We start from the raw sequence: 16,157 nt of genomic DNA, 5'->3' as shown, positions 1-16,157 counted from the left end.
CGTAAGGCATCAGTGAAGCTTTCTTATGTCTATCCTTTTCTGAGTTAACTTTACATGTATATTTCCTATGTAATGAACTTTTTCAAACTGTTACTACTACTGCTTTAAAAAAAAAAAGTCAACTATTATTGAACATCTACTACATGCTCCACACCCTGACCACAGAACAGCTTTATGTCCATTATCTTATTATTAATACTCACATCAATATTAATCAGAATTACTATCCCCTTTCTCTGGTAGAAAAATTAAACTAAACTAAAGCTCCAGGAAACTAGTCTAATAACATACAACTGTGTGTTACAGGGCTAGAATTTTGTATGTCTCCTGATCAAGAGTTAATTCAAGTATACCATACTACCTTTCATTTGGGAAACTGATGTACTTGGTTTCTTCATGCACTTTTTATCATACAAGTAATTGTATATTTTGTCAAAAACATCTTGTCCCTCAGGTCAGCCATTGGGAGATGTGGTTTCTAGTCCATCTTTCTGTCTCATTATATAAAACTTATTCCAAATCAAACGTTCTTCATGAATTAAGATGCCTGATTTAGTCAAAATTTAGACTTTAAGGCTAAGGGACAATGCTAAAAGCTCAGGCCTTTCCCGCATTTGCTGAAATTTAATTACAGTGAAAGTTCAAGTAAAATTATGCTAGAAAAAATAGCAAATATACATCCCTTTATGACAAAAAAAGGCATCATGCCTACCATTGAAGAAAAAGGAATCATGCCTATTAAACACTATGTAAGTTTTTAAAGGCATTACAAACTAAAGTTTGACACTATCACTAAAAATAATAATTAGGAAAGCATACAAAATGTCAGTAAAATACAGTCAAATAAGGAACTATGATAAGGCAATTCTGTAAGTAAAAAATCAGAACTCAATTATAACTTACATTAATATCAGAAGAATCAATATATCTAGATATATTTACGTGAAAGACAAATTCAGTGTGTTTCAAATGCAAAACTGAATACAAGATTATATACGACAACATATTTTTACAGTACCATTAAAAGTTTCTAATAAGAAAGTTAACATGATTTTGAAAAGCACTTGAACTACTTTCCTCCATTTGCAAATACTTATAAACCTATACATATAAAATGATACAAAACAATAAAGAGGTTATAAATAAAACAAAAACAAATTCTGATAACAGCTATTGTTAAGCAATGTCTAAAAATTCTTAATTTGTACATATATTTCAAATATAGTAAAAGTCAATCCTTTTGAAAATGATTCAACTGAAACATATCCATTAATATTAGAAACCAATTATATATGGGCCGGGCATGGTGGCTCATGCCTGTAATCCCAGCACTTTGGGAGGTCGAGGTGGGTGGATCACCTGAGGTCAGGAGTTTGAGACCTGCCTGGCCAACATGGTGAAACCCCGCCTCTACTAAAAAAAAGTACAAAAATTAGCTGGCCATGGTGGCAGACGCCTGTAATCTCAGCTACTCGGGAGGCTGAGGCAGGAGAATTGCTGGAACCCAGGCAGCAGAGGTTGCAGTGAGCCAAGACCGCACCATTGCACTCCAGCCCGGGCTGACAACAGCGAGACTCCATCTCCAAAAAAAAACAAAGAAAGAAAAAGAAAACAAAGAAACCAATTATATATGGAAAAAATGACTGCTTCATAAGCAATGATAGTTCTTAGAGAAAATGAATAGATCCAACACTAATTTTTAAAAAAAGCTTCCACTCTAATCTACATTTGCACTTAAGTAACATATACAGTATCTCATTTGCAAATATTAATTTGAAGATCAATTATCTAATAATCAAATCATTATTCTTGTTTGGGACGGACACAGTCAATAAAATGTATTTCTTCATTTAGTTAGAGAAGACATATTAAAAGAAACAAAAACAATTGCTTCTTTCAAAGGTTCTTTTGAATAACTGGCTTTTCCACTATTTTTATATTGGTTTTAAAATTTCCATAGACTTGGGAAATATTATCCCTGGTATTTATAAACACTAACATTTCTTTCAGAACAAATTTAAATACATTCTAAAAATGGCAAAAAATGCACCATCCTTTCAACTTGTTAAAATCAAATGTACTTGAAAAATAGAATAGCCAACACCTTCAAGTCAAGTAATTATATAAATTTGTCTTTCACATTTCAGTATTCATAAATTGGGATTTCATAAAGACCTGACTGACTCTAGTCACAAAAGAGAATATATATCATTCATGATTATAATACATCAAAACTTTACTTATCTAACGATATAGTAAAAACAACATTATTATACACAGGATAATAGTTAAGAAATACCATCTCTATCACTATCCTTTTTCCTCTCTTTCCTAATGATATTATGAGTTCATATTTTTAATAGCAGTTTTTATTTTAAAAGAGCTAAGTCATGAGAATATTCTTACATACCACTTCATAACTTTGACACAAAGTACGTATAAAAAGATTAGACTTTATTTGGTATAAAATCAGTTGGCAGTTTTACATCTGTGCATGCAACATAAATACACCAGCTGGCATCTCAAGCACACACACATATGGACTTCAAAACAGAAACTTCCTTATTTGCAGCACTGCCAGGGTAATTTTGTATCCTCTGCATACTACAGCTATTTGTCAGGCCCCTGCAGGTGTGCACTGCACATAAACACACAGCTGTAGTCCAGCAAGCCAAGTGTTCCATCAAACACATAAAGGGAGACCTCAGCAGTTGGATTAGTCATCCCTACAACAGGTCCAGAGAGAACAATATGGGTTAGTATTTTTGGAAAAAGCATGGATGGGAAATTTATGATTATGCTAGTTTTACCAAATAACTGGTAGATTGTGTCATTTTAAAAGCAATGCCTACTTATTAAGTTCTTGTTAGAATAGCTGGAGAAAGTGAATTTTTTAAGTTTTAAATATAAATAATAATGTGGTTTATGTACAAATTAGTTTATTAAGTGTAAAATGTAAAAAGAGTTTCAAATAGTTTTTAATTTTTGGAAGTTGTTGCAACTGCATGCTTTGGCTATAATATTTACAAATCATAATGAGTACATATATTTAAAATATTTACCAGTTCTATGTTACACTTCACTATACTTATAATCCCTTTTATTCATATGTACTTTAGATGAACTTGCCATTTCAAGCTAATTGAGCTCAAAATTATGTATTAGACAACATTTAACTACCTAACATTGCACGCTGTATCAGACTGTAAGGAGATACTATTAAAATATTTAGTTCTCAAGTACATTATTAAATGGCTAGGTAATATATAAAAATGTAAGACATGATCATGATCACTGTAGAAATCATCTAAGAGCTGCCAACCAAATTAAATGAGGTCTTATTAATATTCTTTAAAATACCTGGTAAGTATTTCAAGCAGTTGCTAATTATGGCTGCCTTAACCACATTTCCCCAAAAAATGCCCAGAGTCCACCTGGCAGTTGACAAAACACAAAGATAACTTAGAAAATGAGCTGAATGCACTATGCCTAATATACTATGTGAACTTTGAGGTCAAAGAGTTAGTAATCAAAAAACAGCAGTCTCTGGCATTAGGGGATTCACATTTCCTCTTATCTGGAATGCATAAAGGGACTTAGAAGTCACATTAATATGATACAAATCCCACCCCTTTACATGAAGCCTAACTTTATTATTTTAACTGAGCCACCAAAATGCCATCTAAAGTAGGAAATAAAGTAAATGAGGAGGAAAGAGTGAAAGCTTTATACTTATTTAATTTCTTTAAAGTAAATTATTGCATATCTTATTATATTGTTCTGTTTAACTATAAACAGAAAATGCTTGGATTCAACCTGAACCCCCTCATTACTGTTGGGTCCCTGAAGTATGATTCATGGTTCCTTAAAGCTTTCTAGTAGCCTTAGATGCTTCAGATTGGTTCTGGCTGAACTGATTCTTAACCCCAGAACCTCTCTTTATCTGCAATTCTGTGTCAATTATTTAAATCATATCCCTTGGCTCAAAATACTGTCATCTAGAAAAGAGTGAAATGTTGAGGATGAGTAGAATATCTTGGTCCTTTCCATGATAAAATATATTTAAGACAAATTTTAATTAAAAATACCTGTTCTGGTTATTTGTTGCTATGGAAATCCTCCAAAACTAAGGTTTAAAAACAAGAATCTATTATTTCTCTCTTACAGTTCTGTGGAATTTTCTAGACTTATCTGAGTGGTTCTTGGTTTGGTCTCACTCATGTAGCTGCAATCAGATGGTGGCTTGGGCTGGAATCATCTGAAGTTTCAATCGAGCTGGAGATCCAAGATGGTTTTGTCACTCATATGTCTGATAACTTAGCTGGAATAATTGCAACAGCTGAGAGTCAGAGAAGCATTTCTCTCTCTCCTTCCTTACAATTAGCCTCTCTGTGTGACTAGCTTAGGCGTCCTCACAACATAGCAGTTTCAGGGATACTGGCCTTCACATATGGTGGCTGGCTTCTCCCAGAGCACATATGCCAGGTGACTCGCACGGAAAATGCAAGGCTCCTTATAACCTGTCCTCAGAAGTCAAACAGTATCACTTTCACCACAAGCAAGTCAAAAGCAAGTCACAGGGACAGCCCAGATTTAAGGGGAAAGGCCAACAGAAGAGCATAAATACTAGGAGGCCTGATTCATAGCCATCTTTTGAGGCTGACTACCTCAGTATAGTAAACAGTATCATTTTTTTAAAACCCCAATATTTTCTATTGTTTGCTAACAATCTGTTAATGATTCAGTATTTTAATTTTCTAATTATTTTGTTGTTTACTAATGCTACTAGTTTCCAAGGATTTGATTATAAACTATGATGACAAAAGTACAGCAAAGTATATCATTTTTTTCAGATTCGTTTCCCTCACTCATCAGAAACTAAATCTATCTTTAAACAATCAAATATTGAAGGTTTGGCTAAATTGCCAAAAAGGATCAATCTTTATTTTGGGAGTTTAAAATATTAACTCCCAAATATTGAAAAATTTGTCACTTACTTAAATGAATACTACCTCGTTGCTTTAAAGTACTATATTTAGTAAATAACTACCAGGACTTTCAAAAGATCTCTTCAAGGAAATGCATTGGGAGTGGAGGTTATGGGGGGAACAGGGTAAATTATCATAGACAGAAATAGCCAGCTACTACACACACACCCCCCAAAACCATAATGGGCATAATAATCTTGTTTATGGGAGGTTAAGAGCAACTCTTGTAATGTTAAGAGCTAAATTAAAGGCTACATTTCCCCATACAATTAGAAAAAAAAAATTGGAGAGATAGTAGAAATAAGGAACAGAGCAGAAAGAAAAAAGTAATTTTAAAAGCTTTTATTTATTTGGTAGGGGGTATAGCTCCTCCTCCCCTCATCTGAAAGACACAAAACATAAAAGGCAAAACTCATAATTACATGAGTTTTTAGAAGTATATAAAAGGTGGGTCTCACATGCTCCATTTTCCCAAGACGTAATAACTCATAGTTGTTTTATATGAATTCGTCTCAATTTTTCAAACCAAAACTACCACTCTACCTATTCACCTACCTATATATCCATCTATCAGTAACATATATATATGCACACACATACATGAATACAAACATCCTTCTCTAAAAAAGAGAGGTAAAGTGGTGCTAAAAGAAGACTTGTTTTTCACTTAGAGCCTATTAATCTATCCTACTTAGTGGAATAGTTTACTAATTTTACTAATAACATTAGTTTAGAATTAGAATAGTTTACTAATTTTACATAGCATAATACTGCACAGCATAGAAATATGTTATATTCATATAACATCAATAAACCACATAAACATTCTGTTGAAAGAAACCAGATACAAGAGTATATATTGTATAGTTCCACTTACATGAACTTCAAGAATCAGAAAACTGAGCCTATGATGACAGAAATCAGAATAAGAACTGCCTATGGGGATGATGATCAGGATGGACTGCAAGGAGGCAAAAAGAAACTTTCTGATATTGAGTTTGAAAAACTTTGACATTTTTGGTTCTAAGACAGAATCAAGTTAAGTAACAACATACTATTTAATATTTTTGCTTCTTTTTCTTCAACTGCAAATAACTATCTTAAAATGTAAGTCATTATTACCTGAATTTGGAAATATTGGAGGAAACTGAGGTTCTGACATCAAGTAACTTAACCAAAATCCCATGTCTAATCAGGTAGATGCCACACCTAGTACTCAAGCTTGCACAGTTCTATTTCAGGGCTATTTTTTCTTCCTTTATCAATATTCCACTTTTTAGATTCTATTACAAATTTCATTGGAAGTTCTCAGCTGTTCTCCTTAAGTGAAAGAAGTAGGAACAACAAAGACAAATCTATAGTTAAAACTTAAGGGCCTTAAAAACAAACTACTTGGGCCTTAAAAAAACTACTTAGGCCTGGCACTGTGGCTCACACCTGAAATCCCTGCACTTTGGGAGTCTGAGGTGGGAGCATCGCTTGAGCCCAGGAGTTTGGACTGGCCTAAACAACATAGTGAGATCCCATCTCCACAAAAACAAAATTTTTTTAATTAGCTAGGTGAGGTGGCATGCACCTGTAGTCTCAGCTACTTAAGAGGCTGAGGAGGTAGCAGCACTTGAGCCCTGGAGATTGAAGCTGCAGTGAGCTGTGACCACATCACTACACTCCAGCCTGGGTGACAGAGCAAGAACCTGTCTCAAAAAAAAAAAAAAAAAAAAAATTAAAAATTCAGAATTTGAAATTACTCTGTGAAATCTTCCTTGTGGTAAAAATAAACCTTACAGGATTACAACACAATTGATGTAATGAATTGTAAAGAAGCAAATAATTACAAACAATTGAAAAAGTAACTTCCAATTTGTTAGCACATTGATTGTGTTTTGATGGTAGATTTATAGATGCTTTTTATTTCATTCTATGTGTTTTCCATATTCTATAGTCTATTTTTATAACAAGTATATAAAATATTATTTATTTTATAAAGGAAATTCATTAAACTGAAATACACATTATTTTTGACGCACAATCCTGTATCTTTAATAAAACAGAAAGAAAATGAATGCATAGAGATCTATAAGCAAAGTTATCTGTTGCACCATTATGAGTAGTAACGAAAAAGGGTCTTAAATGTTCATAAACAGAATTACTGAAGAAATAATGATACTCTCTTACACATATGGAATAGTACACAGCTATTAAGAAGAATAAGTTATAATTATACAGTTATGCTGGAACAACCACCACAACATGGTGTTTTTAAAAAGCAAGTTCCAAAATATGCAAATAATCACATTAAAATACATACTCAACACAAACCTATACATGTGTTTGTTTTTATCAGCATAAAGAAAGTGAGGTGGGAAAAAAAGGGATGGAAAGGATATTAGCTTTTTAAAAATATTTCTGTGCATATTAATGCACTGTTTCACATATTAAAGTGAATATGTATTACTTTAACAAAAATTGTAAAAGGTAAAAAACAAAGTAAATGTCTAAGCTTTGTATTTTTTATAAGCAGCATATAATCAAGAAATAACCAAGATTAAAAAGAAAGTTATCCCCTACAAAGTCAGTTAGGGATATATACTATATTTCAACATTTTTAAAATTGTCTATTCTTTAAAAACCAAACAGTTTACTAGAAAGATAAAGATATACCTAACTATTACAAATGAGGCATTAGTGGAATACCAGAAATACCAAAGTGAAATGATAGTAATATTGTTGATGTTTCTTTTTGCACAGACTGTAATAAACAAACCCACATGTAACACAGTTTGCTCAGCAAAGTAGGGTACCCAGATGATAAGAATAAAGTAATCTGAATGATTTTGTGAATTCTAGGTGAAATGTCATGCATTCAATAAGCAACATTTAATCCAATGTACTTAAGATTACTCTAAATTTATGACAGAATTGGATATAACCTGTTGAGAACCCCAGATTTACATAGAATGTGTCAGCCACACCACTCAATGGCCAGGAGAATAAGGGTCAGTTGTTAGTATCTGAATTACATATTACTGACATACACATTATTTTCCAATTTGTTATCACATTGGAATGTGATAACATTAGGATGTTCATTAAAGGTCAAATGTAAGAGCCTCACCAACAGAAACAGGACTGGCCTAAGAACCTGCATTTTAGCATGAACCAAAGTGATTCTTACTCAGGTGAAAGTCTGAGATATTGTCTTATGTAATTCAGGTAAGCCAAATAAATACCTTCCTCTCTCAGTAGATTTTTGGAGAGGGGGAAAAGATGTTTTTCCTTTCCCTTGTAAGATTCTAAATATAAGTTTTACCATATAACATATAAATAAATAAGAAATTTATTTTTAGATATATCACTAGAATGATAATCTAGTCTTATCATTCACTAGATAATAATTATAGGGAAGCAAAATGCCACCAGTTGGCATATTACACGTTTTGCATATAATGCTACTTATTTTCCAAGATCCAGTTATTCTGTTAGTGCTTAAAAACAATTGTTTTAGCTTTTTTATTATGAATTGAAATAAGATTAACTAGCCAGTAACTGTCAGTATTAACATGAAGCATCTGTACATTTCAGACTTTTTTAGAATTTTCATACGAAGTTAATTTCTCATAAGTTTTTTTCAATATAAATTTTATTATAGTCTAACATCCTTTAACTTATTTTTTATTCTACAAAGCAATGCCAAAATACACTGGAGGAAAAGTTCTTACCAAAATTTATTCTATTTTTATCAGCAACTCGGTCCAAATTAACTCATCCTACACAGCTGAGCTCAAGCATCATCCTTCACCTAAGCTTGCCCCGTGTCCATTAGTTTTCCCCTAAACCCCTGACCCAGGGTGGACTAAGAAGTAATATTTAAATATTTAATAAATGTTTCCTAAATCTAAAAATAGTAAATACTAGAACCAGAATCTTCTCATTCAAAACATATTTATTTTGTGCTTATTAACTAAAGATACTGTCTTTTCACACACACACACACTCTCCCACAAACTCTTACACTAACTTAGAGAAATGTACAATTAATATATGTACTATGACAGTGGAAGTATAGGGCACTTTGAAACTATAAAGGTACCCCTATCCTGGTCTATAGAATTAATATTCAAGGATAAAGAAAAGTAAACCAGAAAAGAGGGTGAGGGTAGAGTAAATTGAAGTACTCCAGGGAATGGAAAAGCATGACCTACAAACCTAAGGAAGGAACTGGAACTGCCTAGAGGCCTATTACAGAAGCTTACTGGTAGTACTGCCTATAGGAAGTAGGGATGAGAGCAGCAAGACCTGAAATTGAAGAATTGAAGGCCATCAAGAGTTTCAGAAGGAGTTTGCCATTCTTAATTTAAAAAAAAAAAAAAAAAATTGCATAATGCAGGTCAGGTAACAAATACTTTCTTTTTGTATGAATTTTTTAAAATTTATTTTACTTTATTTCAATAATTTTGGGGGAACAGGTGGTTCCTGTTCCACCCTCTCAACTAATTCTATATCCCTGTGGTATAGCCTATTATCCAAAAACATTCGTGACTTCTTCTGTTTCAGTCATTAATTTTATTAAATATTTATTTATTCATTTCTTATTTTTCACTGACAATGTATTTACATGGCCTGTTTTCCTTTTCACTGAAACATTTTCCTTGCCTCCACTTTACATTAGCCTGGTTGCTTACCCCAACATTTGGACAAAAACCCTCAACTATTACCCTTGCATTGTCAATGTATTGAAAGATAACAGTGATAATATGTTAAAGAGATATAATCCTCTATTTTTATAGTAATTTTTGCATTTTTAATCAAGTAATCCAAAAAGTACCTGTAAAAGCAAACACAAAATACTTGGGGGAAAATACCATCAGGCATCTCATTTACTTCAAAAGTTAAGGTGTTGTATTATTCCATTTTCACACTGCTGATAAAGACTGAGCAATTTACAAAAGAAAGAAGTTTAATTGGACTTACAGTTCCATGTGCCTTGGGAAGCCTCACAATCATGGGGGAAGGCAAGGAGGAGCAAGTAACATCTTACATGGATGGTGGCAGGTAAAAAATGAGAGCTTGTGAAGGGGAACGCCTCTTTTTAAAACCATTAGATCTTGTAAGACTTACTCACTATCATGAGACCAGCACAGGAAAGACTTTCCACCAGGTCCCTCCCACGACATGTGGGAATTCAAGATGAGATCTGGGTGGGGACACTGCTAAACCATATCAGATGTGGTTACAGAACTGGAATTTTTGAAACTACTTTATATCTAAGATAACTACCATAGCATTATCAAATGTAAGAAATCTCAGAACACTATACATATCACATGAGCAATACCTCTTTTTTCTCCATTCTCCACTTGCCTTTTTAAAAACATCCAGGTGATTTTATAGGGTGAATGTAATAGGACATGAAGATCACTGCTGTCTGTAGTTGGAAACATATCATTCAAATTTATCTGTTCTCTGCTTCAGGAAACATCATTTAAAAGCTACTTGGTAAAACCATTACAGTTTCAAACTTTAAAGTCATTAAGAACAGAGTTTAGAGATTACATCAAATTAAAATCAGCAAGTCAGGCACGGTGGTTCATGCCTATAATCCAAGCACTTTGGGAGGTCAAGGTAGGTGGATCACTTGAGGCCAGGAGTTCAAGACCAACCTGGCCAATATGGCCAAACCCTGTCTCTACTAAAAATACAAAAATTAGCCAGGTGTGGTGGCCCACACCTGTAATCCTAGCTACTCAGGAGACTGAGGCAGAGGCAGGAGAACCGCTTGAACCTAGGAATCTGAGGTTGCAGTGAGCCAAGATCGTGCCACTGCACTCCAGCCTGGGCAGCAGAGCAAGATTCTGTCTTTAAAAAAAAAAAAAAAAAAAAATGACATCAACAAATGGACTAGATGTTACACCTATCATTAAAGCAAAATCCTTTAGAACTATTTTCCAGACCTTATATAATGCCTCTACAACACAACTGACCAATGACAGTAGATGGAAAACAGTAGTGCTTTGAAGCATCAGCCAGTAAATGCCACCATGGTTTACCATGAGTGAGATGCACAACATATTAAACCACAGTTAATTAAATCAAACCAGTTCTTGCATTGTTACAATACATCCTATATTACTTATTTGGATACTATGCAGCTGTTTTTAAACTTTAAGATCTCCACACCCATCTCCAGTAGACACTATTCTATTTTCATTGATTGACAATGAAATAAATAAGTGGTTACCATTGTTTTCTACTGTAGAGGGGAAAACAGCACATTTTTGTTTTATGTCTCTATTATCTCTAATTCACAGTAAGTGGTTCTAATAACTATCTCATGAAAGAACTGAAGGAAAATGAAATAACACTGAAAAAAATTTTTTTTTTTTTTGAGACGGAGTCTCCTCGCTCTGTTGCCCAGGCTGGAGTGCAGTGGTGCATCTCAGCTCACTGCAAGCTCCGCCTCTCGGGTTCACGCCATTCTCCTGCCTCAGCCTTCCAAGTAGCTGGGACTACAGGTGCCTGCCACCACGCCCGGCTAATATTTTTTGTATTTTTAGTAGGGACGGGGTTTCACCATGTTAGCCAGGATGGTCTCGATCTCCTGACTTCATGATCTGCCCGCCTCGGCCTCCCAAAGTACTGGGATTACAGGCGGAAATTTTTTATATCGTAGTACTTATTTGTGTAAATTATGTTGAAAAGTACTTCAGTGGATTTCATGTAATGCATCACTTAGTTAAGAAGAAAATAATTGGCAATTCCTCTATGTTGAAACATAAAAACTTGTTTAAATTTTATATATAATATGCAGCCTACTAAATTATTAGTTAAAATAGAAACTAGCCTCTAAAAAAAATAAGGCTGAAAACACAGGATTTTGCTATTAAAAATACTTTCCTCTAAACTTACCCAACATTCTGTATAATTTGGGTAAATTAATAAATATGATAGGCACACAGAAGAAAAGGTATAGATTTTACTACATTCCATATTGTTAAAATACAGCACACTACTAAGCTGTGGCAAAAGCCAAATATCATCATTACAGAATGACTTTTTGGAATACAAAGATAAATGTAGAATCTAATTTAAAATAAATTTTCAAGGTAAGTTTCTATTAAGCATATTAAGAGTTGATTTTTAATATGACAGCATGGTACTCAATTTCTCACCTGCTGTCAGCTGCTACATTATTACTATAGTCTCTACACATCTGTAGTGACAAAGAAGGTGTTCAATTTCAGCTGAAATAGATGCGGGAGCAAGACTTTTTTGGTAGCATTGAAGATGTTGATACTTCTAGCAACTTACTACATTTTCTTTCCTCTATACCAACAATTCGTTAATTAAAAATCTACACAGAAATGTTTGTAAAGCACTCTTGTAAAAGTCTGTTATTTTAGGATTACTGAGAAAGTAAGGTGTGTTCTAGATTGCCTAATTTTTCTCTAACACTTTCTTCTTTTCATACTCTTCATATTTTTTCATTATTATATTTGAGTCAAGGATTATTTTCTTGGATACTACCAATCATTTTATTCTCCTTCCTGGAACATTCTATTTCTCCCTTTAATTCAATCTTATAAATGTGAATAAATCCCAAATAGGGCATTATTTTGGGAGACTTGTTGCAATTAAATAGAAAATATATATAGTTTAAATGTTTTATTAATGCTTGTACATTAAACAATTTTATAAATTATACAAATAATCAGGATATAATGCAACCTCTACTAATGTGTTATTTTTATTTAAATGTTTATGAACATTTTGACTTAGAAAAATTACAAAGACTTTCATAAAGTTAATAATGTACTAGGAACTCGCGCACGCGCACTACCCAACTCTAGCCAGCACAAGACTCTGCTCCCAGCCTGGCTGAACCCGGCCTCGCAGTAGCCCCTTCCCAACCGACTTGTGGAGTGGGCGCGGGGCGGCGGCAAGGCCAAGGTAAAGTGGAATTGCATGGGAAAATCATGGTTGATTACTCAGTCTCTAAAAAGGTAAGGAACAGGAAAATTCAGATTTGAAACATACCTCCTCACCTTCGGTGGGAGGTGTTGGATGCACTTTTGGCTCAATACGGGACAGTGGAGAATGTGGAACAAGTCAACACAGACACAGAAACTGCTGATGTCAACGTCACATATGCAACAAGAGAAGCAGCAAAATAGCCATGAAGAAGCTAAGTGGGCATCAGATTGAGAACTACTCCTTCAAGATTTCCTATACCCTGGATGAAGAGGTGAGCTCCCCTTCACCCCCTCAGCGAGCCCAGGGTGGGGACCACTCTTCCCAGAAGCAAGGCCATGCCCTGGAGACTCTTCTCAGGCCAGACAGATTTCCCGCTGCAGATCCCACCCAGTTTTTTGGTGCCATGATTGGAAAGGAGGGCTTGACCATAATGAACATCACTAAGTAGACCCAGTCCCAGCTAGACATCTACAGAAAAGAGAACTCTGGAGTTGAAGAGAAGCCTGTCACCATTCATGCCACCCCAGGGGGGACTTCTGAAGCATGTCACAGCCACACAATTCTTGAAATCATGCAGAAAGAGGCAGATGAGACCAAACCAGCCGAAGAGATTCCTCTGAAAATCATGGCCCACAATGGGCTGGTTGGAAGACTGATTGCAAAAGAAGGCAGAAATGTGAAGAAAATTGAACATGAAACAGGGACCAAGATAACAATCTCCTCCTTGCAGGATTTGAGCATATACAACCCAGAAAGAACCATCACCGTGAAGGGCACAGTAGAGGCCTGTGCCAGTGCTGAGATAGAGATTATGAAGAAGCTGCGTGAGGCCTTTGAAAATGATATGCTGGCTGTTAATACCCACTCCAGATACTTCTCCAGCCTGTACCCTCATCACCAGTTTGGCCTGTTCCCGCATCATCACTCTCCAAAGCAGGAGATTGTGAATCTCTTCATCCTAACCCAGGCTGTGGGTACCATCATCGGGAAGAAAGGGGCACACATCAAACAGCTGGCAAGATTCGCCGGAGCCTCCATCAAGGCCCAGGGACGGATCTTCGGGAAACTGAAAGAAGAAAACTTCTTTAACCCCAAAGGAGTGAAGCTGGAAGCCCATATCACAGTGCCCTCTCCCACAGCTGGCCAGGTGACTGGCAAAGGTAGCAAGACGTGAATGAACCACAGAACTTAACCAGTGCAGAAGTCATTGTGCCTCACGAAAATGAGGAAGTGATCGTCAGAATTATCGGGCACTTCTTTGCTAGCCAGACTGCACAGCACAAGATCAGGGAAACTGCACAACAGGTGAAACAGCAGGAGTAGAAATACCCTCAGGGAGTCGCCTCACAGCGCAGCAAGTGAGGCCTCCCACAGGCACCAGCAAAACAATAGATGAATGGAGGCCTTCTGACACCTGACAAAATGAGGCCAAACACAGCCAGCCAGATACAGAGCAAAGTGAAGACCATCTGAGGAATGGGAAGTCTGCGAAGGGGGCAGGGGACTCTGTAGAGGCCCTGAGAATCCCAGGGGCCAAGAAGGGGTGGGGAAGGTCAGCCAGGTTTGCCAGAACCTCCAGGCCCTGCCTCCTGCCTCCCAGGGCTTCTGCAGGCTTCAGCAATCCACTTCACCATCCACTCAGATCTCTCCTTAACTCCCACAACGCTATCCCTTTTGGTTGAAGTAACATAGGTGAACTTCAAAGCCAAACAAAATGCACACCCTTTTTTGTGGCAAATCTCTGTATGTGTGTACATATTAGTAGGGGACATTAAGATATGTGGCCTGTGGGTTACACAGGGTGCCTGCAGTGGTAATATATTTGAGAAATAATATATTAAATAACGAATTCCAATTTTCAATCAACTACTAATTTTTTTTCTTTTTAAAGAGAAAGCAGGCTTTTCTAGACTTTATAGCCTTTCTTTGGGAGGTTCACGGTGTACAGAAGAGCTTAGAGGCCACCCACACAAAATTCACCCAGGGGGAAATCTCGTCAGAAGGACACTCACAGCAGTTCTGGATCATCTGTGTATGTCAACAGGAGGGATACCGTCTCCTTGAAGAGGGAACTGTGTCACTCCTTATGCCTGTCTAGCTTATACATCCATTTCTCTTTGCTTCACGGGTTTTAAACTGGTTTTTTGCATACTGCTATATAATTCTCTCTCTCTCTGTTTATCTCTCCCCACCCTCCCCTCCCCTACTTCTCCATCTCCATTCTTTTGAATTCCCTCATCCCTTCATCTCAATCCCCTATCTACGCACCCCCCCTCCGCACCCCCGCCGGAAAGCGTATCTGAGTATCCCATCACACAAAAGCAACAAAAAGAACAAGAGTCAATAGTACTTGTCCTAGCATTTTGGAAGAGGAAAACAGGAACCCATCAAACCAACCAATTAACCAAACAAAGAAAAAAATTCCACAATGAAAGAATGTATTTTGTCTTTTTGCATTTTGGTGTATAAGCCATCAGTATGGAGCAAAATGCGTTCTTTCTTAAAAAAAAAATGTGGAGGAAAGTAGCAATTTATACAAGGTTGTTGGCCCAGGGCATTAAATTTACAGATTTTTTAAATGAGAAAAACACACAGAAAAACCTACCTCAGGTGTTTTTTACCTCAGCACCTTTGCTCTTGTGTTTCCCTTAAAGATTTTGTAAAACTGATAGTTGGAGCATTTTTTTAGTTTTTTAATAAAAATGAGTTGGAAAAAAAATGAAGGTGACCGTCCAACTGTGCAACAACTGTTCTGAATTATCTTCTGCTAGCCAAGAACCTATATGGCCTTCTTTTAGACAAACCTTGAAAACATTTATTTAAAAAAAAAAGAAAAGAAAAGATGACAAAGAAAAACAGAGAGAGAATATTGGAGATGCCCTAAATTTTAATAGGGTATGTGCCATTAGGGCTTTCTGTACTAAACGATGAACATGTACTGGTTTATGTGAACAAGCCATTATACCACCAGGCTGCAATGCCAGTTTCCTCTACTGTAAATAGTGTTCTGTGACAAAGAAAACAAAAAAAAAGAAATATATCCAGCTAACAAGAAAAAAAAATGTACTAGGTTAGTATTTGTGTTAACTGTCAATCTCCTGACCTAATCATTGAACTTGTGAAATCATGATTTCTATACGTGAAACTAACAGCTCTACAATTATTGACAACTATAGTATTTTACTCTGGTGATAAACA

General features: G+C 35.6%; 1 pseudogene; it reads left to right on the top strand.

Moving 5' to 3' along the window:
* The first annotated feature begins 704 nt into the window (after positions 1 to 704).
* Positions 705 to 14,133, top strand: LOC105553863 (annotated as a pseudogene).
* Positions 14,134 to 16,157: the final 2,024 nt, after the last annotated feature.

The sequence above is a fragment of the Mandrillus leucophaeus genome, unplaced genomic scaffold (assembly GCF_000951045.1).
Source record: "Mandrillus leucophaeus isolate KB7577 unplaced genomic scaffold, Mleu.le_1.0 Scaffold611, whole genome shotgun sequence".
In the NCBI taxonomy this organism is placed as follows: Eukaryota; Metazoa; Chordata; class Mammalia; order Primates; family Cercopithecidae; genus Mandrillus; species Mandrillus leucophaeus.
The sequence above is the reverse complement of the archived record's forward strand: the minus strand, read 5'-3'. Positions and strand labels throughout refer to the sequence as shown.